Below are 22,608 nucleotides of genomic sequence, written 5' to 3'. Positions count from 1 at the left end.
AATCTTGCCCTTTGTCTGTGAGATGCAGACATCCCCAGTGCTGGGAGAGGACAGCTGTATTTTGGTAGCTGCTATGGACTGCCCTTATGCATCAGGCATCTGTCGGTTATTACTCCTGTACCTACCTGTGAAACCCTACGTGGGGTGCTCAGTGTTGCCTGCAAGAGTCAATAGCAGCATCCTTCTTTGAAGAGCCGTCTGTCATAGCGGTGAAGATTATACAACTTCTCAGTTTCTGACAAACTACCTCTTTTACTCTGGTTCACTGTGCTCCAACTGGTGGCTTCTCTGACAGCTCTGCTTCAGGGGAGGCTTCTGCCTGGCCCATGCCATCCTCTTGGTTGTCTTTGCATGGGAACAGGAGGGAAAGGAGAACATCAAGCAGTGGCCGTGGGTCCTGTAGTACCATTCTTAAAATGATAGTCTTCACTGGGGAGCTTGGCTCCAACAAGGTGCCACCCTGCCTGCGAGGGAGAAGGGCCAGGGGAACCTCTAGAGCAACTTGTGGCAGCTTGAAGGCTGGCTGCAGCCCAAAGCTTGTGTGTGACTCTCAGCACTGAAAAGGTTATTCCTGCCATGGTTTGTTTGTAAAATACCCTTGGAGATGATGGCTGCTATACAAATGCAAGTAATAAAATACAATTATAGTGTAATTAGTTATTATTACCTCAGATGGCTAAGATTCAGCTTCTTAATCCCTCCTGCCATGGTTTATTATAGAACAGGAAAATACAGGGAAGGAGAAAGTGGAAGACAACAACAGTGACAGGGCAGCATCACTGGCAATCTATTATTTCTAAAAAGAAGCAGGAGTTGAGGCAGCACCAAGCCAGATGCACCAGAAATGGCCAAGGCTGTGCAGCAGTGACTTTGGGATTAAACTGCGTCAATGAAAGTATAACTTAATTCAGCACTTTCTATGCAATTCTTGGGAGTCTTCACCACCTCACTCTGAACTTATTCTGTAACGTAGTTATAATTACTTCATTTTCCAAAACAGAGAGACAACAACATTATTTATTACAGCAAGGAAGAAATCTAATACAACTTTGATTGATTTGTTCAGCTGCTGTCTTTGGGCTGCTAATTGTGACTGTACCAAGGAGGTGAGGGTACTTGAGGCTTGCTGCTCCCTTTCTGAGGCCAGGACTTGAAGGAGGCACTTGTCTCATTGAAACGTTTGTTCCTTGGCACATTTCTTTATGTTAGCAGCTTCAACCTTACTGCTTGCTGCCTTATATTGGGGCAGCATTTAAGCAGGTTGCTATTAGAAGAATCGAGGATTATTTATTTGGCAGGATCTTTGGAATGAGCACTATGTTATGGTCCATTAACTCTCATTCTCTGCTCACATACATCAAAACACAAAGTGCACTTGTGAGATGTAGTTCTCCTTCCATTGTTACTGAATCTAAAGGTAAAAATCTTACTGCCTTCATTGGAAAAGATTCGGAATCATTCTAAATTTAATTCTTCATGCTATTATCGTTCACAAGAAAAGTTTATTAACCATTACAGGTTTATAGTCTGAGTGTGAAGATGAGTTCATCTGAAACTGAGAGGAGTGTCTTTCTGTATGTTATAAATTCTTTGAATATGGTGGGCATCATGCATTTGAATATGTGGTTAATTGGGTAGAAAAAATGCCAGGTAGTAAACAATCATAGCTTGTTGCAGTTTTCACTCCATGTGCCTAGGGGATGCCCAGACTGATGCACAGCTCTGTATGTGCAGAGGCTAGAAATTCATCACAGCATTGAAGATCTAATATCTGCCAGCATTTGGGGCACTTTCTGCAAGGAGAGCTGAATAGTGAGCTTCTACCACCTTTAGAGAAAGGTGAGGACAATCAGTGTGAGAGCAGTTGAAGAAAATGCTTAAATGTTTTTCCTGTGCCTCAGTTTCCCATTAAGGCTTGCAGAGGGAATCTCCTTTTTCTGTCCCCAAACTTTAAATATTTACTTTCTGAAATGTTGCTGTGATGTTTTGGAGAGGTTGTAGCTGTCATTGTTGACTTCTTCAGGAGCTATTTACTTCAAGGTGCACTGAGTTGTGCCCTGACCGGCCCTGATCCGGTGCAGAAACTGCATGTGGTGGTAGCTTCACTGCCCCTGCCCAGCCAGGGTGTGTGGAGGGAATGGGCCTGAGCTAAACTGCCCAGAGGTATCATAACAACGTTACAGCTAACCTAATTCAATTTGCATCACATTTTTAATTTTTATTTTTTTTTTCTTTTCTTGAAAATGTTGGTTGGAAAAGACCTGTAAGTTGATGGAAAATTTTCAACAATCTCTGCACAAACTCTCATAGCATCAGGCCTTAATTATTTCCAACGCTATCTTTGCAGTGTCTTCTGAGTAACTGGATTTAATAAATTGCTGTATTTTTAGGTGCATAATAGCAGGTTACCTCTGATTCAACATCTGTGTGAATAATGTAAGTAAGGATAATACAAGTTAACCCCAGAATTCCATCTCATAACACACCTATTTCTAATCTTTCACAGACTACTTCTTTTTCCTAAAAAAATTGTGTTCTTTGGGAGCATTATCTACACAGTTCGACCTGACTATCTCTAATTCTGCCTTGTGTCATGTGCTGAGTTTATACTGATTACCTGATGATATGAGCCGGGTGAGGACCAATTGTCCACTCTTAATATTTTTAAAACAATATACATTAGCTGGTGCAGGTTGTACACAGGACAAAATAATAGCATTGGTATCTATCAGCAGAACAAAACTGATAGTCTAATGATAAAATAATAGCGTTGGTGTCTATCAGCAGAACAAAACTGATGGTCTAATGAAAAATTAAAAATAGAATCAATACAACAGAGCATTTATTTATTCTTGCTTTTATTGCCTTTTATGTAAAAAGTATTACTAAGCATATTATGGAAATAAAATATAAAAGGAGGAACACAATGTAGGGGAGAGAAATGGAGATGTAGAGAAGAGGGAAGGATGGTTTTCTGAGGTTAGAAGAGAGCTAACAAATCAATGAACCTGTGGGATAAAGGAAGGTAGCTCAAATGTCAGGAGTGGCATTGACCTGTTTGAATGATGAATTGCAGCACAGAGAACACTATGGCACAGGGCAGGTAACAATATGCTAGTGCAAGAAAGGTCGCAGAAGTGTCACCTGTCAACAAATTGCACTACACACCTTTATTACTGGACTCATCTGGTATCATGACCCTTTTTCACGCAATGTTAGCCACTGTGTTGAAAACGCACGCTTAACATATGTGTTTTGGTTAATATTCATCTCTGAAAACATTATTTTAACACAACAAATACGGTGACAAAAATACAGAATGAGTGATCATGAAGTGTCTGAGCAAACTGAGAGAGTGTGATATGGAAGTAAAAACCATGTTTTTGTTAGTGTGTTCTTCAAAATCTAAGACAACTATCAGTTTGGGAAAGTTTGGGGGTTGGGTTCCACTGGAAACATTTATTCTTTTAAAAAATAATATTCTGATAATCTTAGCATTGCATGGCATTGTAAGTTAGCAGCATTTCACCTCAGTGATGGTGGAGCTTGTGCAGGTCTGACACAGCCTAAGGAAAGCTTTGGGGCAGGTAATGTGTGTGGTACACACAGCTGTGTGTGTGTGTGGTCTTGATGTCTCTCCAGGAACCCATTTGCAGAGGTATCCAGTGGTCATCAGCGCAATCACAATCACAAATCACAAAGTTATTTTGAGAGGTGGTTTAAGTCCTACCAGGAAAAGTCTCAGGAATCACACTGGAAAGCATATGCCAACTTTTCCAATTAATTTTGCCACGTAGGTGAAGCAGAAAATCAACAATAACCAATCTGTAGAAGAAAACTGACAAAGTTAACAAACAAATTGTCAATTTTTCTTACTTCAAGATTAATTTATTTATGTAATGCTCATGGGACATGTTTTTTGTGATCAGACAAGCCCCCCTGGTTGCAGGTAAAGGGCATAAGAGTTTTCTGCTTCCTTTACCCTTCTTCCCCTTTGACTGATTGTTGCCATTTCAAATCTTCTAGTAGATGTGGTCTGTGAAAAAGATCTGGGCTAGAAACATAAAGCTCTTGGCCTCCTCCTGCCAGCACTCCATGAGGCAGCAGTAGTATGAGCAGTTGTGTCAGGAGTTGGCAGGGCAACATCCCCTCATACGAGGGACATGGAGTGAACTGATGAGCAGTAATGCTTCATGAAAGGCAGAGGGTGAACCCAGAAAATACTCATTTACAGGCGATGGTCTTATAGCAGCCAGAGATTTTATTTCATCACTTTACATTGAGTAGTCTCCTAGGGAATGGGAGTAAATAGTTACATTCTATCCTGCTCCACTTATGGGTGAAAATTCTCAAATAAATAAACTTTGAAACAAATTGCCTTCACAGCACGGTACCCTTTTCTGCCTAGTTTGCAGTTTCCCCAGTGGTCCTGCAGGTAAGGTTGAACAATTCAGCCTCATTCTGCTAGGCGTGGGAGACATCCACAACTATTACATGGAAAGACACACAAAATTTGATGAAAGAGACAAAGATGTCTTGGCCAGTGTAAGACATGCAGACTAGATGTCTGAAAAGGCCAGTAGCTTTCTTCTTTGCCCATGGCAGTTCTTAAACTGTTCACCAATTTCCTTCTTTCAGACAGCTGTTTATGATATTCTTTTAGACCTTCTTTGTCTGAGATGGATCTCCTGAAAAGTAATAGACTAGAGAGTCTCAGTGTCCTTAGGGACCATGGTGTTATTACTTATAGAGCTGCATAAGCTGGCGAGTGAATAAGGAGAGCTTTGCACTGCAGGTAGCTCTGCTGAATACTCCAAATACAGCCATGAGCATAAATCGCACACACTCGAGAATACCCTGGGAAGCATAACTCAGATAATATGTGACATTATATGTAATAGTATTTTTCTATGAGTTCCTTCTTGCTTTCAAGGGGTAATGTTATACTTGTAATAGCAGAAGCATTGTTAAACAACAATTCCCATCAAACATTTACTAAATTGCACTTGTCCAGCCTATCTTTGCTTTCTGCTTTAGGGGTCTGTTCCTGGCAAGCTGTAACAGGAGTCAGAACAGAGATCCAGATAATACATTTGAATGTGTAAGGAGCATGCTTGCTTCCCTGTGTGGGCAAAGCAGCAGAACTCACAGGGATCAGGAGATCTCATTCTGACAGGCTAAGGCTTTCTAAGGAGTGGAAAACAGCCAAATATCTCATCCAAAGTCCACAAAATATTTTAACTTCTTTTTTGCTCTTCGAATCTCAGAAAACCACGCTTACTTTGAGATGGAAGTTACATGCCTCGGAATAAAGAAAAACACTAAAAAATATTATTGTCTTTCCATTTTGATTTTGCTAGAAAAAAGGAGGTCTTGGTCCATACTTGCTGTTCTTTCATTGCGCAGCTCTATCCTTTCCATCTCCGCGTATCTCTGCTTGAGCTTTACTTTTTGATTTAAAAGAGAAATCATATTCAGAATGTGATAGCACAAAGTTATCTGTTGTGTTAGGACCTCTGCTGCTTCAGGTTTGTTGGTTGTCACACTCAGGAAGCTTTTATTCATTCCCAGCTTAGCCTGTATGCTTTATTTACAGTGTGTTAATTCGTCACTTCTTGGTCAGAGCACACAGTTATCAGGTCCAGGCTTGTGAAAAAGAATAAGCTTAAAGACCAAAGTGTGAGAAGGTGTTATTCTTTCAGAGCTCTTGTCTGCTAAACTGATCTGTGGATTAACAAGTTTTTACAGGTATGCAATTGAAATCTTGGATAGTGAGGATAAAAAGAAAGAAGGCCAGATATTGTAAGTATTTAAAGCATCAATCTCCCACTGAATTCAATAGACATTATCCGCATTAAACCTTAGGACATCTAGACCAGTGACTGCTGCAGAGATTCCCACTCAGTGTTTGTAAAGAAATGTGTGTTTCTGTAGATATGGAACTTGGGTCCCGCAGGGTCAAGGCTGGTTTGGAAGTGAAAGTGAACAGCTTTATTAGATGAAGGGAACAGTTTTGTCCTTAAGTCCTGGTTTTCAGTTTGAAAAGAATTTGAACTTTCTGTGACTCTTTAGTGTTTCCATGTACCATTTTCAAATGTTGACTAATTTCAAACTAAAGTCAATAAGATATGAAAACAATACCAAAATTTAATCCTTTGTCAGACGTGTGATTTGATAATCCAGAAGTCACTGGATCCCCACAGTGACTGGATCACTCTATAGGGACTAGATACTTCACCTCATCAAATTTGGTACAACTAGAAAATTAACACAAAGTGGCAAAAGTCAAATTATGTTCTATTTAATTTTATTTAATTTTGTCATCAATAAGATGGATAGTATGCAGATTGATGGCAGAAGAACGTCAAAATAAAAATGAGGATTTTATCTCCAAAGGAGTTGTTCTATAAGAACAGGCATGCTGTTATGGCAGTGCATAATGAGAGAACATGTGGACTTTGTAAAGGGCACTTTATTGAGAGTATATTACTTCTAATAAGTATGAAGAGGAATAGTTTGTATAAAGATCACCTAGTAACTAAGAGTTCTCAGTAGAAGTATCTGAAATAGCTGCACGTTGTTCGAGCTACTTCTGAGTACTAACATTACAGCCTAGATGGTACTCTGAGCTTTCAAACCTGCAAGACAAGATATACTGAAAGCCCAGGGCTGCAAACAAATGAAGGTTTGCTAAGAAGTCATTCACCTTTAAATATGATGCTGCAAACTCTGAGAGTCCTTGGAAGAAATGTAGCTAATGGAAGAAAAAGACAGCATGAGACAGGTACAGTTTGCACGGTGACCAGAAACGTGTAGAGTAGACATTTATACATTGAGTAAATGTTCCCAAGAATCTTTGAGAAGACAGCAGGGGCTCTGTTTCCTAGGCTTTGTACTTCACTTTTTGTGAAGATATTTGGCTTGTCAATTCCACAATATTGAAATTGCAATGTTAATGTCATATTTGCAAATACCTACACTCAAACTAAGTTTTAAGGGGTTGAATCTTAACTCTCCTAGCTAGTTAAGTGATTTGGTAGCCAGAGTTAGCAGAAACCCTAAGCCTACTGAAAATCTGTGCCCATCTTGTAACTTAACCATTCATAAAATTTATCTGGGCAAAATTCAGCCTGCAGGGAACAGTTGTCCGATTCTGGGTGAAGGTGGAAGATGGGGATTTACCCACTGATGCAGAAAAGAAGAATGGTCAGAGGAAGAAAAGTCAATTTGGGTGAGCACTGGAGTTTGGATACATGCTCACCTACAGGGTTTCCACAACAGTACATTTGTTTCTTGCAGACCATAATGGAAGAGCAGAGTACTTGCCAATCCACAAGACAGAGCTTCTACTTTCCAGGACGTGCACCAGGTCACCTTGCTTTGCTTAAAGCTCATGTCATTCCTCTATCCACCTCCTGTCTGACTTCCTTTCTTCTGTGGTAAGGCTGGAGACCTGGGACACCTCTATTTAGAAAACGCTGTTAATGCTTGTGGACTCATCTGGATATTACTAACTTGGATTCTGACATTCCCAAGGCCTATTGCCACAGTGAGATAACAGAACCTAATGTCCTTCCTCTAAGCAAGAATTTGCCCAATAATTGCACTAGTAATATTAATTCAAATTGAAGCTTTTTTAATAAAGAAAGGGACACCAGAAGAGGTTGCGGGAAATATATTTGATGATTTTTTTTTTTTTTATCAGATTGAAAAGAGTAGCTCAAGAAGAACCTTGAGAAAGGAAAGAAGAAAAGTTCACAACAGTCTGTTTTCCTTTATTCTCATACAGCTCCATGTTTGATACTAAGGGAAACCACCACTCTCTGCTATTTGTTTCTTACAGTTACTGCATATGTGAGAAAAGATGATGACAGACATCTGAGGTGAGAAGAGCACAGTTCCTATAATTAGTGTTTGTGAAGACATCACTGGTGTCCCTGATAAAGGGAGTCTTCTGTCCCAGCTATATATCAGCATCCAAAACTTTGCAGAGCTAACATCTCATTTCTCTGCTACTACTGTTTGAGACCAAAAAGTAGTATTAATGCTGCAACTCAAAGATTAGCTGATGACTATCGGAGTCTGTCTATACCTTTTAGCAGAATATGATGCGTGTTTTTTTGATTGATGCTCATTCTGAATGCAGGCGAATCATCTGGCGGAGAGAAAAATTACCCAATAACCTAATGTCCTGTCACTGATACACAACTAATTATATGAGCACTGATCCACGTAACATCCGTTATGTGAATTTGAATGCCCATCTGTTCACTCCAGATTAATTGTGACACTGATAGCTCCACATTATGAAACTGTTATTTTTTAAAAACCTTCCATGAAAGGCAAAAACCCCTTTCAATCCCCCCCAAATCCAAACAAAACAAAACTCCAAACCCAAACAAAACCAAAAAAATGACCACTTTTCCAAAAAATGCAGGTTCATAAGTTCAAATATTCTCTTCACTGCCAGATAAAGCACACCAGGACCCAAGGGAATAGGTCATAGCATAAAAGATGCCTAGCATTTAGAAAGAAGATATTATTCTTTACCCAACCTTTTGATCCCAAGTAAGGTTTAAAGAAATACTGAAAGGTTCAATTCATCTTGCTTAACATTAGATATCAACAATGTTGATGCCTGTATCTGAGCTAATCATCCTTTCAGGGAACAGCTCCTTTGACCTATTTTGGATGTCTACTTTAAGACAAGACAGAGTGGCTCCAGAAATGCTTATTTCTCTCTGCTTCTCCAGCTCTCTAAGGGAGCTTAGTAGTTGAGATCTGATATAGATACTACACTGTAGATGTCTATATTTGGTGAGATCAGTTGCACCCTCAACTAATTTGCAGGTAAAATTCTTTGCTGCCACCTCATTATTCTCAGATATTTTGATTCTTTTATCTTTTGACAATTCCTCACAAATCTGTGCAATTACAATTTTTACTGGCACTGTTTTTCTATTGAGCCAGAGCAAATAGTCCAAAGAATTAGCATTATTTAGTGTTTGTACCACTGTAAGTGGTCCCACTTGCAACATATGTCCCAAGACCATTTTTAGTGAACTCCACTAGAAACCTCTCCCAGATCTTACAGATGTACTCTTAAAAACATGTTTAATTTTCTGATATTTTACAATTGTCCTGGTTTCAGCTGGGATAGAGTTAACTTTCGTCTTGGTAGCCGATATGGGGCTGTGTTTTGGGTTTAGGATGAGAACAATGTCGATGATACACTGATGCTTTGGTTCTTGCTAAGTAGTGCTAAGCTGTTGCTAAATAGGTGCTAAGTGGCGCTCACACTGGTCAAGGACTCCTCAGCTTCTCCTGCTCTGCCGGGTGCACAAGAAGCTGGGAGGGGGCACAGCCAGGGGGAGGGCTGACCCAGGCTGGCCAAAGGCATACCATATGACGGTCATGCTCAGTATATAAGCTGGGGGAAGAAGAAGGAAGGGGAAGGGGAAGGGGAAGGGGAAGGGGAAGGGGAAGGGGAAGGGGAAGGGGAAGGGGAAGGGGAAGGGGAAGGGGAAGGGGAAGGGGAAGGGGAAGGGGAAGGGGAAGGGGAAGGGGAAGGGGAAGGGGAAGGGGAATATTGGGTATGATGGCATTTGTCTTCCCAAGTAACTGTTACGCATGATGGAGCCCTGCTTTCCTGGAGATGGCTGAACACCTGCCTGCCAATGGGAAGTAGTGAATGAATTCCTTGTTTTGCTTTGTTTACGCGCACGGTTTTTGCTTTGCCTATTTAACTGTTATCATTTATTTTACTTCAATTATTAAACTGTTCTTATCTCAACCCATGAGTTTTCTCCCTTTTACCCTTTCAATTCTCTCCCCCATCCCACTGGTGGGGAGTGAGCGAGCGGCTGCGTGGTGCTTAGTTGCTGTCTGGGGTTAAACCACGTCAACAATATATCTATCAATTTCTGACTCATGCACTTTTAAAATAATGCCATTAATTTGTGTGTATACATAAATGTATATGTACTTGTATTTTAATTGTCTTTCATCTAGTGAATTAAGCAACATATTTTGAACCATTGGCCAGCAGGTGGTGGCTTGTATGACATGTATTCGTTATACAGTAGCCGTTGCACCATTTTGCTTCCACTACTAAATTACATTAACAGGCACTCAAAATGGATGAATGAAGCCAATGGAGTCATATCAAGGATGCACCTTAGTTTTGATAAGAGCAAACCCAGAAACTGCACTGATCCTATTATTTAAATATGAAATATGAAATGTCTGTTCTCTGGACTATAATGCACAATTCATTATTTCCACGCAGTGTTTTTCTATGGAGAGTAATGAGGAAACTTTAATTCTTCCTGTTTTTTGCAAGAAAAAAGTTGATAATATCACACTTGGAGTAAGAAGCTGTGATAGCTGGACATATACCTACCATACTGTCCTTACATAGAGCCTTACATTTTAGTTACACTTTTGTACTCCAGCAATTTTTGGGTGCTTAATTGCATATTAAGGCTGGGGTTTAATTTGCTCAATTTAAGAATTTTACCAAATTTTAGCATTCTTGGATTTGTCCCACTTAATTCTAGATGTTTAAAATATAGATTTTTTTTTTTTTTTTTAGTCTGGCCTAGTCATTCTATACTGCTTTATTGGCAATGGAAAGAAATAGGTAGTTCTGTAGAACAATCTGTCTCATCCTAACTCAGACAGGAAGAACAGATGATATGATTCATTTGCTTGGTATATTTATTTCTCCACTGACCATGATGGGGGTCCCACTCCTAATGAGTTGGTTTGCCAAAGGTAAGTACCTAATTCCTTGTATAGAGAACTGAGGGAAATAGTTGTATTTGACAGTGCTTCAAGACCCACAGAGGGAGAACTTATCTGAGCATAGGTATAAAACTGGTGTAAGTGTGCAGAAACTCTAGGAATACATATTATACAGAAGACTGACTATATGGGAGCAGTCAATAGAATAAAGAGGTCTTACGGGACAAAAGAGGGACATTACTGCCTGGCCTTAAAATGGAGTCTAGTTTTATATGCAATGCAACATGTTTATATATAGGCCAAATCCACAGTAAATATCTTGAAAGAGCTCAATTTAAGAACTCCAGTCATGATTGTACTAAGGTGCCAGGCATTATGGCTGCAATTCATCTCACCTGTCTTCTGTTACAAGCGTATACACTGTTTAAAGGTGAGGCATCATCTAGGCTGTCTTTATAATTAACCAAGAGAGGAAGGCACTTTTGTGTACACCTAAGCCTTTCTGCAATTCATCTGATCTATTTAAATGCCTATCTTAACATGAGATAAGCCATTCTCTAGAAGCCCCTTTACTTCCTATGCAGCTCAGACACGGAGGTTTACATTAGAAACATCTACATTAGATCCAGTGAATCCCATCCAATCCATCCCTGGAAAAAGATGTCTCAGGCTACAAAAAATGTACAATTTTACTTTTGTTCAAAAAATCTGAACCTCGTTAAAGGACAAATGAATTATGCTAGGAAAACTACAATAGAGCTTCATTGACTCCAGAACTGAGAAAAAAACTTGCCCCAACATATATTAAGGCACAGTACATCATTCTCTGCACACCTACACAGATTTTCGTGGTGTAGTCAGATTGATGACTCTATTCACAAAATAATTCCATTTACTGAAATCTTATATCATTTTGAAAATAGCTGGAAATCTTGGTACATAGGTTGTTTTTAGCCTAAATTACTGGAACAAATCTCAGTTTGACTTTCATAGTTTGTGCAGACCATATGGTCTCATGACGTTGCCTGTCATGTTGCCTCTGTTTTTCCTTTAGACATCTATATTCTTTGACATAGGGGAAATAATAGCAAATCTATATCCAAAATTAGATTATTTTGCAAAGAAGAACCTGCATACTTTTTTTGCGTGATCAGGCACTAGAAAGACAGGTTATGGCTATATTTTTTCAGAAAACTTGTGTTATTGGAAAGCTTAATATTGCTGCAATATTAAACCATAAACATATATTTCCTTCTAACCATACCTTACATCATGTCACAGAAGTCCAAGATGATATATCTACACCATTTTTTTTCCCTGAAAATTTTTAGGACATTTTTGCTAGAGAAATAACCAGTATTTATACATAATAGGTACATTTGATTCAGTGAGGATGCTTCTTAACAGCCATTGACATTAGCTATCTACTATTTCAAATTGTATGCAATAACTTGAATCAGTTATTGATACAAGAGATTAAATTGGGAGAACTAAAGTATGGTATTTTTACATGGCATTTTCTGTAAAAAACAAATGAAGAAGATAATGAAGATAAGTTTTTCCCATGTTTATGACTCCATTAAATATAAGACAACCTATTTACTGCTGACAAACAGTTTAACAGCATCATGTTCTTTTTTAATGAACATCTATGGTCATAGTTTATTATTGCAGAAAGTCATAGTGCTTAATTTCGTACAGAAATGAAGTTTCATGTTTAATAATGCTTCCTTTTCCCTGTCTTTGAAAGATTATTCAATTTACATATAGATAGAGCTCAATACTTCAGCGGGAAATCTTATTGTGGGAACACAAATTGAAACAGCAATTTTAGGAAATTAGATAGGAAGTACACAAGCCAAGTAGTTTATGTTTTCATGTGTCAAGTTGAAAGTTTAAGAGCTGTTTTGTAAATGAATTAAAAGCCATAAGCAATACTAAAAAGTATTTACACAACATTGTTTAAAATCTCCCCTTATTGGCACTTCTTGGGAAAAGCAAGGAAACACCACTATCAAAGCAAAGCGCAGTTTAACTAATAATATGGCTTTGTCTTGAAATTTATACTTTGAAACATGTAAACAAAATTACTGATTAGAAGACTTTTATTCAAAGCAAAGTTGATGAGGAAAATTTTCACTTCAGTAAATTTTGCAGACTGCATATGTAGCCTGAAAACCAGTTTAATTGCTAATAAAATCCAGCCAAACTGGGGCTCAAGCCACATCTTTGTAGATATACAAAGAACTAATGCTGCAACTAATAAATCACAAATCTCTGTAAGTGAAAAGCAGTATAAGAAAAACTGTAATAGATGTTGTTATAATTATATCTTGGCTTTTCCCATAAAAATGGTGAGGTTTTATTGCGATCATTATTTCAGCCAACCTGAAAAATAATGCCATTAAACTTTTGTGGAATGGCCTGCAGTCATCTTGTGTCTTGATCTGATTATTTTTATTATACTGTGCAGTGTGTTAGTTAAAGGCAAAGCTGAAATTGTCATGTAGAGGGGTGTAAAGGTCAAAAGAAGAAAGCTGCCTTTCACAACAGACTTTCTGTATGGCTTTGGCAATGAGTCTGTCAGCTGCTCATGAGATATCAGTTCAGTTAGCAATGTAAGCTTTATGTTCACTGAGTTTAGATAAAATAACTTTTAAAGACATTTTAGCTCAAAAAATAACAATTGTATTTTTGTTTCAATTAAATATGCAACTAAAGAACTAGTAATAAAAAAAAAAAATAGAAAGCATATTTTACCTAAGTTAGATCCATTCTACATAGTAATAATTGGAACCAGACTAGTTTTAAGATTTCTTACTTTAAGAAAGAATTCAACAATTATTTTTTAATCAATACTTAACATAATGCCTCCCTTACAAAAGTAAAAAATGTTCATCTTTTTGTGGTGGCATGAACAGCTTAGCAAAATCTGACAAATTCCATTATTTCTTCTGAATGACTTACTAATATTAGTTCCTTCTGTGTGTAGGAGTTTATGAATAACCAAGCTGATGGAGAGCTAAAATACAATATAGAATAAAATCGTATGATGGAAGCTTAATGCACCAATCAAATGAATGAGAATGACGATAATAAAAGAGAAATGTCTAAAAATATCACTGCCTACTCAGAAAAAAATAACCCAAGGAAGTATTTCACAAGCTTTACTTATGATGGAAAGGACACAGTTACTTAAACATTCTTTTTCAGTGTTTTTTCAGATGCTGTGGATGCTTTGACATGGCCTCCATCTGTCTTTCTAGAGAGGCACAGAGCTACTACAGGCGGTGTCCTCTCTGCGAGCCCTGTGGTGGCTATCCCAAGGGTGTCTCAAAAGTCAGCAGGATCTTACCTGTGGGCAGCTGGAATGAGGCCCTTTTATCAAATAGGCTGAGCTGCACGGCTGCCTAGTTTTATTAAATGTATTGTCTAGATCTCTGCAGACTGCAACAGGAGCTGGGATTATTACTACCCCAGCATATAACATAAATTTAGATGGTTTATGTTTGAGCGGAATTCTGCTGTGTGTCTTATGTCATGTGCTGTATGTAGTGGAGGAGTCAGGAGTGTAAACGTAGGCGTTAATACCATCAAGGATACACTAGGGCACGTGTCTGGCTAAGACAGAAGCCATGGGAGCTTAGAAGCTATGTGCTCTTCTGGAGCAGCAGCTGGAGGCCTGGCAGGCACGTTGGGGTGTCACTGGGGGATTGGCACTAGAGGACCATGTTCAGGAATCTGAATTTTTTCTGCAAACTGCACAGTCTTCATCTCAAAGACAATCTTTTTGATTTTCTGTGTACTCCATGCTTAACACAATGATACCCAAGTATTGAGTAGTTCACTGGTTCCCTTAGACACTGTTGTCATACAAGTATATATTAAATATCCATTTTTCTGTTTAAGAATGGGGCAGATTATCTTAATCTCATGAAGTTAGGTAAGCAATACCCAAGCATTTAAAAATTTTATTGTTGTTGTTTCTAAATGCAGGAGTATTGGCAGGAAACAAAAATTATATATGTAAAAAAATTGTGTTCTAGGCCCTTCTAGAAGACTCTTGACCTATTGAAGCTCTTTGTGAATACCTCATCTGTCACATCTGTAGATCAAGAGGTATCATCTGTATTCACTAACATCCTCCGGGAAAAAAAAAAAAGAAACTTGTAGTCCTTAAATATAGTACATTGTAGTACCTAGCACAGTATATCAACCAGTAAGATCATTTTGCAAAGGATAAATTGTATAATTTTTTTGAGTTGAATCTACCAAGTGATGGCAACTTGGATCATCTACTTGAGTTATATTGTTTACGAGACTATTAAGCTGCAAGTGCAATCACTGTTTGTTTGATATACCTTTTGGGTTGACAAGGGAAAAATGCTTTTAGCAGGAGAAAAAAATGATAGTGCTTGCTAGTGCTGATCACAACTTTTCCAATCAAATGTATTTCAGGCAGACAAATTCAGTTTTCCCAGATCCCTATACATACCAGGAGAGGGTGGAAAAGAGGGACAAAGCCAACAGCTGAGGAACAGCAGTTTAGGCACCATCTAGAGAAGCTGTTTGTATTGAAATCCATGGGGCTATTGGGGATTCCCCAAGGGTGCTGAAAGCACTGGCTGATGTGAGTGTGCAACCTCTAACCATAATCTTGGCAAAATCATTGAGACTGAGGGAAGTCTCTTGACGACTGTGAAATGGACAACGGAAGACTAGACTTTAGTAGTGCTTTTGCCACCGCCCCCTCACTGTATTTACATTTGGAAGCTGAGGAAGTGGCTGGATTGATAGATAGATGGGTTTAAAATTGTCTAAAATGCTGAACTCAAAGGATATTAATCCATGACTTGACAACTCTTTGGAAGCTGCTAACAAGAGGAGCACCCCAATGGTCTGTACTGGGGCTGATGTTCAATAGCTTCATAAATGGCTGGGATGATGAGACAGAATATCCCTCAGCAGATCAGGGTGACCTCAACAGGGTGACCTCAACAGGGTGGCTGGCACACCACAGAACAGAGCTTTAATTCAGAGATTCCTTGAGAAACTTGAGGAGTGGGGTATAAAGTTCAAGAGGGAGAAGTATGAGGTTTTTCACTTATGGAGGAATTGCTGCATACATTAGGAACTGACTGGATGGGTAGCACCCTGCTGAAAAGCACCAGGAGGTTGCAATGAAGATCAGCATGAGCGAATAGTGTGCTTTTACCACAAATAAGTCAAACTACATATTGGGATTTATTAGGAAGACCATGGCAGGTAAGGCCGGAGAAGTTATTGTATGCCACAAAGTGTTGGTGAAGTCACACTTGGAAATCAGTGTCCACTTTCTGGTCACCCTAGTTCATGAGTGACTTGGAGAAAAAGGGAAGAGTCCAGGAAAGTGAGGCTGATCTGGGAGATGCAGTTTACTGCAATGTGACCTACCAGGCTGGGGGAGCTGCCCATGTCTAATCAGGTGAAGATGAGGCTAAGGAGAGACCTATTAGCAGTCAACAGCTATTTGAAGAGTACTTACTTCTTGGTAGTGGCAGATGAGACAGCATGCATTGAATTTAGTTAGCCTAAGACACGTAAACTTAGTGGTCTGAACCTGCCACTGAATCCCTTCATTGGAAAATGGTTCAGTGAATATTTGTTGTCATTCTCTAACTGTTCCAGTTTCCTTCTCACTTGGCTCAGATTGCTCTCTTGAGAGGAATTAATATGAAGTCAGCAAGGTTTAAACTGACAATATGTTATGCGTTTTAACAATGACAGTAATTTTACAATGAGAGTAAACAAACATTGGTACATCTTCTCAAAGGATGTAAGCTTCATTTGAAATCTTTATGATTCAATACCTGTCTGTAAAGAAATTAGGAACCAATTCAGAGGTCGCATAACTGAAGTCTACGATTTTTTCTTTAGTCATATTAAATGATCATCTTCATTCCAGCTGGCCCTAAAATGGAAGATTGATTCACCTTCACAAAGAAGTCTTTTTCCAACACTGCCATTGTGCAAAGTAATCTTAAAATGCAGGCATAAGGCTCTGAGCATATGCAAAATAGCCAGCACTTATAGCTACACGTGGAAAATGAGCGTTCTTAGGCTATTGAGTTTCAAAATTTTTTACAATGTTCCAATCTGAGGTTCAACCTACAGTGTAAAAGTTTCATAGTCTTCTGAGAAAGCAATGAGTTTATCAGGAAATGCACAGTGTAAAAAAAATAATCAGAGATTGGAAGAAAAATTTATTTAAAAGAGAAAGAAAGTATTATCAAGTAAAGCAAAACAAACAAACCAAAAAAACCTAATAAAAGTCAATGTAAATGATAGACAATTCAAAAACACCTACTTCCCTTGTGGCTAGTCTTCCAATGCTTTGAAGAATCATAAAGAATAGTTATGAGAGGTTTATATTCTTCAGCCTGGAAAAAGAAAGTGGGAGGAAAATGCTGTCAAAGTAGATATAATAAATATCTGGTGAATAAACAGTGTCAAATATCCATACAGATTGGAAAAAGCACATTGATTGGTTCCTTAAACATGCTGTTCAGTGTAAACAGTCCGGCTATGCAAAAATGTCATGGTGTCTGGCAGGGTCATGAACAAAGCAAGTCCACAGCAAAAATCCCAGATGTTCTTCCCCAAAGGATTCTTTGAATCTAAATAAAATGACACATGGGTGCAGGAGCATTTCTTGGGGCATTCATAAGATGCTGCCGCTCGTGCAGATGAAGGCGTTTAAATGAAAGGGTGTTCTAAGAACACAAGTGCATTAGTCAGCCCAGAGCAAACACCACCCCTGCAAACAACAAGTTATGGGAATGACTAATTATGACAGAAATAGTTGGGATTACTGATAATCTACAGAAATCACACTAGGAGTGTGTAATTATACTATGTGCTTATATGCACACCCAAACGTATTTGTACACATGCATAGAATCAATCTGCAGCAAAAACACTGCTGATCAAAATCTTTGTTGTATGAATACTATGAGAATGTAATGGAGAAATAAAAGTTACTATTTTGAGCAGTTAATTGCAAACTATTAGTATTTAAGTGATGTAATTTATTTTCTGAAATACAATTTAAAAGAGAGAACTTTAAGTTTTACAGCAGTTATTTACTTCAGATGATGAAGTTCATCTCTGAAGTTTTATTTAAATATGTGAAAAATACAAAATGCTCCTAAAACTGTTTTCCAGAAAATGCAGATCACTGATGTGTTCTGTCAGTGCAAACACTAGGCAAAGCTAGACAAACACTACCCTTCTGGGATATATACCGTGCTTTCTGAGCAACACATCTGAGAGTCACGTAAGAATGCTGTGCAACTTTTTCTTGTGTTCAATATCTCACTGTAATTTTAGACAACATAAGTGGAAAGTGGAAATTACCATTAAATGACACGATTTATTTCCCTCTCCCACCCCAGAAAAACATTGACTTTTTTGTTTGTTTGGGCTTTTTATTTGTTTTGTTTGTTATTGAGAGGAACCTAAGGCACTACACAAAGGGCGTAGGATGATTGGCAGAAAACTTTCATACTGATACTTCCTCTAGGGCTTTGCCCCAGCCTTCAATAATTGGGCCTTTTCCAAATTTCTTGTGTTCAAATGAAGAAAAATAGTTCTTATCTTTAAAGAAAGTATGAATTTTTACCCTCAGAGAAGTAGATAGAAGGAATTTCTGGGTATGAAATTAAAAACTGTAGACTCGGTTGTATGTTGTAATTTGTGCAGCCAGTTGACTAGAGAGCTGTTCGCAAATGAGGTAGGTCATCATAGATCCACAATTCTGGATCTTATTTTATGTGACTTCAGTTCTTAATAATTTTAATTCATCAAAACCTAGTGCTCTTTGCAAATGTCACATATACCAACCATTATTTTCTATGTGGTAAGAGCTTGTGAAGCCTGTGGCCTCCTTCTTCCTTCTCACTGCTAACAAGACTGTAAACCCTTAAGAATTAAAAACTTCTACTGCATTTGCATAAAAGCCTGATACAATGATGCATTTTAAGGCATGACTATACTGAATAATCCATTTAATTTAACTTGAAGTAGTTTAAATTAACTGGAATTTTTTATAATGCATTGACTAGAACAGATGATCCAAATCTGCATCTACTTGTCTCTTTTGCTTTATAAAATACTGGAAGCATTTCAAATACTAGAAAACAGATATATAGAGCTTCTTTGACTTGCCTCATCACCTTAATTTCTTCCACAACATCCCCCCTACCAAAGCCTATTAACCATAGTTAGTATGAGGCTTAATGAACAGTGAGTAAAGTCAAGTGGCGGTTAGAGTTTGCAAAAGGTGGCATCTAAGGGTAGAAAGGTTATGAAACATGGCTTATTTTACTAATTTATTGACTATTTAAATGAGAATCTGCAGTGGCTCCCTTCATTACTAACATGAGCATGATAAGTATGCACAATATGATTTCATTTTTCTCCTTTCCATTGTTCTTGTAAATTATACAAAAAAGTATGACAACGGTTAACCTGCCATTGTGCTGAGAATAAGGTCTGTCCTGCTGATCAGTATTGTCTCCTTCTGCCTCAACTTCTTGTTTTCATCTACTCTCAATTGCCTTTGGGGAAGAAGACAGCTTTTTGTTCTGAATTTGCACAATTTCTATTAGAATGCAGGCCTGCTACGTGGTCATGGCTCTTAATTATAGCAATAATGCAAATTATCACCACAGAAAGAAGGAGGTTTTCCGCTTCCTCAGCGAATCATCACTAGATGCAGGAGAATGAATCTGTCTTGATACAGTTCATTGTGTAAATGAAGATAATTGAGAGAATCAGCGTAGGAATTATGATAGTTGCCCTTAATCAATGTAAATAAGTCTGTAAGCAGATCCAGGGTGCATCTACATTAACACTGTCATTTGGGTCAGGAATGTGATTCTAAAGTGAATGTATTGATTATCATGCATAGGCTGGCATCACAGAGTAGTCTCAGAGGACAGGAACAGGATTTCTTTCAGGTGAAATTAAACCAGGAAAGGCACTCCAGGGGTGCCCTGGTGCACTTGAACTTCTAATGGACATTTAGTTCATGTGACCAGAGTAACTAGTCTGACATAAAACCTCCAAAACACATGCACTGTGGATGCTGAGTCCTTGCAACTATTTCACTCTGCAGACTTATTGCTATTGAACAATGGTATTTTTTAATAGATACATAGTTCCAGATAAAGAAATCTTGATAAACATCAGTGGCATCTATGGACATGAAAAAATAGCTAGAGAAACTTCTGATCTTGGTACTGAGTAATTTAAAAGAGAAATAGGAATCGAATGTACATTAAGTGAGTTTGCCAATGATACCAAACAAGGAAGAGCTGTGGACTCCCTCGAGGGTAGAGAGGCTTTACGGAGAGATCTGGATAGACCAGAGAGCTGAGCAATCACCAGCTACATGAAATGTAACAGGAGCAAGTGCTGGATTCTCCACCTGGGATGGGGTTATCCTGGTCAGAAATGCAAATTGGGGAATGAGAGGCTGGAGAGCAGCCCCATGGAAAGAGATCTGGGGGTCCGGGTTGATGGCAAGTTGAATATGAGTCAACAGTGTGCTCTGGCAGCCAAAAGGGCCAACCGTGTCCTGGGCTATATCAAGCACAGCATAGCTAGCTGGTTGAGGAAGGTGATTGTCCCACTCTACCCTGCACTGGTGCAGCCCCACCTCGAGTACTGTGTGCAGTTTTAGCGGCCTCAATATCAGAAGGACATCAAACTATGAAACTGTGTCCAGAGGAGGGCAAGCAAGATGGTGAGAGGCCTTGAAGGCAAGACTTATGAAGAGCAGGTGAGGTCACTTGGCTTGTTCAGCTTGGAGAAGAGAAGGCTGAGGGGTGACCTCATCGCAGTCTACAGCTTCCTCAAGGTGGACAGCAGAGGGGAAGGTGCTGATCTGCTCTCTCTGGTGACCAGCGATAGGACGTGAGGAAATGGAATGAAGGTGCATCAGGAAAAGTTCAGACCGGACATTAGGAAAAGGTTGTTCACTGAGAGGGTGATTGGTCACTGGAACACGCTCTCCAGGGAAGTGGTCACAGCACCAAGCCTGTCAGAGTTCAAGGACTGTCTGAATGACACTCTTAGTCACATGGTTTATTTTTAGGTAGTCCTGCGAGGAGCAGGGATTTGGACTTGATGATCCTTATGGGTCCCTTCCAACTTGAGATATTCTATGGTTCTATGATTCTATGATTTTGACCTAAACTGTGCTGCTTCTCTTTGTCCTTATTCCTAATCTGACAGTGTCATATGAATAGTATAAGTCAGATATCTTCAGAAAACTGTTTTTTTTATTCATTCAGGTGGCTTGCAATATGTGCGTAACTTTACAATCAACTCCTTGCAAAAGGAGGGAGGGATAGGTTAATGACAGGATTTCTAGCTTCTAACACGTACAGTTTTCATTCAGTGTCATACCAATGAATAGAGATGCCCTCTCTTAGTTAAGTCTATGCTTGTCAGACTTCACCTTCCTTCCATCTATGCATTTGTGCTAGGGTTTGGTTTTTTTTTTTTTCCCAGTATGGTATCCTTGGTTCACCTATAGAACAGGTAGAACAACATTAGCAATACTTGAGCTTGCTGTATCTCAATTCTAATTTGGAAGGACTGACTTCAGAAGGATGAACATATTGTAAGGGCTGTATATAATTTTGATTCCTGGCATAATTCCTGATTTTGTAAGTATATACATTTACATGTGTCTCTATATAAGTCTCTCTAGGTATCAGCACAGATATACACGGAAGTAGGAAGCCCTAGTCCCTTTTTACTTTAAAATTGACCATCTGGAAGAACTTGTCCGGAGCAGATGCCGTGTTTCTTTTAAATTAACATTTTAATTACTGTGTGATCAAAGGACTGTCCTGGAACAAGAAATCATGAAGTATTTCTAGCAACATATGAAGTGTAACATTGCTATACAGTGATGTTATCTTTTTATATATGAGCACCCACTAGTCTATTGATTTTTATTCATAGTCCATTAAGAAGGTTTTGCTGAACTTTTTATTGTCCTTTCAAGGGCCTTATTGAAGGTGAATTTGTTGTCCTTATCTTTTATTTCATTGGTTGCTCTCTGCAAAGCACTTCAAGAGAACAAATTAAGAGGTTACAAAGAAGTGCCCACAGCACTTATTTGTACCACATGAATGCAATATCTTCTGTTCAATGCCTATTTTCTTTCCACTTTAAATGGAGACAAGAATGAAGTTCCTTGTCTGAATAGGAAATTTTGGTGCATACTGGAGTGCACATTTGACTAAAGTTCTGAAGCTATATATGTTCAAAATCCCCCTTCCTGAAATGGAGGCATAATTCTTGATTTAATATTCACTGAGGTGCAATATGTGTCTATAAACATGCATGACCTTTGAGCACGCTGAGCTCATTTACCCTCACCTTGCATACAAATGCTCCCAGTGACAACTCTTTCCCAAGAGGGTCAGTTATCAGTTAGGGCAAGTTGGAAATCTTACAGAAATCTGACCTGAATGAACTTGCAACTTGGGTCATGGGCAGATTCAGTACAGGACTGCCAAGCAACAGTGATCAGAAATTAATTATCAGGTCCTCTTGACATAATCTTTACTCCTTTTGGATTTTGAACCCATAGGAAGTGAATATTTACATTTTCTCCATGGCCATAATAGCTAAAAAATTATGTATATGAAACATTTCTCTTTCTTTCTTTTTTTTTTTTTTTTCATGTAAACTTGACCCAAGAACTGTGATCTGGAAAGAAAATACTAACTACCCTAAAATTATGATTAAACTTTGACTGTTGAAAATAATAGTACAGAGATGAGGAGGCTTTTCTACAGGGAG

Source organism: Platalea leucorodia (assembly GCF_965183815.1).
Source record: "Platalea leucorodia genome assembly, chromosome: 3".
In the NCBI taxonomy this organism is placed as follows: Eukaryota; Metazoa; Chordata; class Aves; order Pelecaniformes; family Threskiornithidae; genus Platalea; species Platalea leucorodia.
The sequence above is the reverse complement of the archived record's forward strand: the minus strand, read 5'-3'. Positions refer to the sequence as shown.